Source organism: Quercus suber, unplaced genomic scaffold, assembly GCF_002906115.3.
Source record: "Quercus suber isolate HL8 unplaced genomic scaffold, Cork oak 2.0 scaffold_203, whole genome shotgun sequence".
Taxonomy (NCBI): domain Eukaryota; kingdom Viridiplantae; phylum Streptophyta; class Magnoliopsida; order Fagales; family Fagaceae; genus Quercus; species Quercus suber.
The window spans coordinates 1,030,105-1,033,104 of record NW_027069661.1 but is presented as its reverse complement, the minus strand read 5'-3'; positions in this window follow the sequence as shown (position 1 = coordinate 1,033,104).

Below are 3,000 nucleotides of genomic sequence, written 5' to 3'. Positions count from 1 at the left end.
GACCTGTGTCCTCTGAACCTTTGTAATCAATCTTAAAAGAAGTAATAAGAATGCCAAGCTTCGGAAGACCAGTCCGAGGAGCATCATTGTGCATCCCAATTCATGTTTAAGTTGATAAATCCACATCCAACCATGCAGGCCAGTTGCACCCCTTACTAGAGCCTAGTTCTTGAGCCCACTCTCTATAAATTAATTGAAGGGCAAGCTGATCTGGCCTCCTCTCTCAAATTGAAGAAGAGCCCAAATCTAGTCCCTACAATTGGCGCCGTCTTTGGGAAGAACTCGTGCGTCAGTAAGGACAACAGCCAGGCATGGTAGGGTTAGACCCTCACCAAGGAAGTTCCCATCGACACAAACCAGCAAGACCCCAACGTCGAACGACTATGGCGATATGGGGCACAGCTAGAACGAGGAGAACGGACGATTCTGAGAAGGAAGTGTGCACACCTCGCAAACTAGCGAAAGCTATACGCATAGAAGCAGCCGCGTGCCCTTAGGAGGCGATAACGACCCAGCCGCGAGACCGCGGAGGATAAGAGTCACGCCTCTCAGAGACAAGAAGATAAGGCGGCCATGCAGCAAGAGATAGATGATCTCAAGAGAAAGTTGTGCCATGCACAGCGAAAACGACCCGAACCCAGCCTTGACTTACCCTCTGACGACGAAAGTGATAATGACTACAGGCAAAGGTCGACGACACCCCCGAGTGAAGTTTTCTCCCACGAGGATGAGCGCTATCGGAGGCGTAGGCATGGCAGCCCCACCCCTAAGGGCTTGGGAAGTGACGCCATGAGCAGGGCGCTGGATCGGCTTTCCAAGTCGCCCTTTACGTGTCGCATAGACGAGGCGGTGCTCCCTCGGAGGTTCCAGCAGCCGACCTTCATCGTTTACAATGGCAAAACAGACCCCGTGGAGCACGTGAGCCAGTTCAATAAGAGGATGGCCGTTCACTCTAAGAACGAGGCGCTGATGTGCAAAGTCTTCCCGTCCAGCCTGGGGCCTGTGGCAATGAGGTGGTTCAACGGCTTGAGGATAAATTCCGTAGACTCGTACAGACAGCTGACCCAGGCCTTTGGTTCCCGTTTTGTCACGAACAGCAGACCTCCTCGCCCATGAGCGCGTTGCTGTCCCTGACCATGGCGATGATGAGACCCTCAAGGCTGACTCGGACAAATATTGGGAGATTTACAACGAGTTGGACGACAAGTTCGATGATGTCGCCATCAACACGTTCAAGAACAGGCTCCCAATGTGGCACGGCCTGAGGAAGTCCTTAACTGGTAAACCTGCCACCAGCATGCGGCAGCTAATGGACCGAATCGACAAATACAAACGGGTGGAGGAAGACTTGCTACAGGGCAAGGGGAAGGAGAAGGCTATCCCTCAAGAGAGGAGGGATTCCAGGTCGGACCGATATAACAACGCCCGTCTGAGAAGAGATTTCATATGGCAATCTAGGGCGACAAACGCCCAGGGTGTCGGCGCTGTGTTTTGAGAACCGGTGCACAGGGTGCTGGAAAAGATCAAGAACGAACCATATTTCAAGTGGCCGAATAAGATGTCGGGGGATCCCGAGAAGCGTAATCAGGACCGCTACTGCCAGTATCACCAGGACCACGGGCACGCTACGGAGGACTGTAGGAATCTCTAGAACTATCTGGACCAGTTAGTCCAGGAAGGGCGACTGAAGCATCTCCTGCACCATTCCAACAACCAGCAGGGCCAGACCTACTAGGAGCCACGGAGGGACATAGCCATAGGGCAGCCTGCTAGAACGATTAATGTGATCTTGGCTGCGCTAGGAAGAACAGGCATGCGCCTCTTGCGGGTGCTGTCCATAGCCCAGGTGGCCACCGGGGAGTCCCAGTCAGAGCCAAAGAAGGCCAGAAGAGGCTGTCACTCGACCGACTTTTTTTGAAGAGGACAAGGACGAAACCACCCAACCCACGACGACGCTTTGGTGATCACCCTCAGAATTGGGGGCTATCACATCAAAAGGGTGATGGTGGACAATGCAGCGCGGCGGAGGTTATGTACCCTGACCTCTATAAGGGGCTAGGGCTAAAGCCTGAGGACTTGTCGCCCTATAGCTCCCTCTTGATGAGCTTCGATGGGAAGCTAGTCACCCCGGAGGGCATGATCAGGCTGCCCATCCAGACCGGCCCGGAAGTAGTGGAGGTGGACTTTATAGTGATGAACACGTACTCCCCCTACACTGCGATTGTGGGAAGGCCTTGGTTCCACACCTTAGGAGGTGTCGCCTCTTCCTTGCACCAGAAAGTGAAATTTCCGTCTGGAGACGAATCCTCGAGATCTGAGGGTACCAGTCAACGGCAAGGCGGTGCATGGTCGCGGCCACCTCACGTCCGCAAGATACGGAGCCCTCGGCCACCATGGCTCGAAAACTTATAGCAGCTAACCACCTCAGGGGCACCAGTTGACACGCCGCCGAGGAAGCAAGGCTCGAAGGCCTAGAGAAAGTGGTCATCAATGACGACCAGGAGAGGTTCTTTTAGGTTGAAACCCAACTGCCTCCCCAAGAGAAGGAGGAGTTGCTTGAGTTTCTAAGAGTAACCTGGATGTGTTTGCATGGGACCCCTGCGACGCCCCAGGGATTGACCCATCCTTCATATGTCATCGCCTCAACGTCAACCCTTCGGTGACCCCCAGGAAGCAGCCGCCTCCGACGCCCATCAAAGGAACACGCCGAGGTAGTTAAGGAAAGGTCAATAAACTTAAGCGCGCGGGCGCTATTAAAGAGGTATTCTACCCCGAGTGGTTAGCCAAACTGTGGTGGTCAAGAAGAAAAGTGGGAAATGGAGGTTTGCGTGGACTTCGGACCTTAATAAAGCCTGCCCGAACGACCCCTTCCCCAATGCCACGGATAGACCAGCTGGTGGATGCAACCGCAGGCCATCCTCGGATGAGCTTCCTAGACGCCTTTTCAAGGCTACCACCAGATCCCATTAGCCTTGATGATCAGAGAAAGACGCCTTCGTA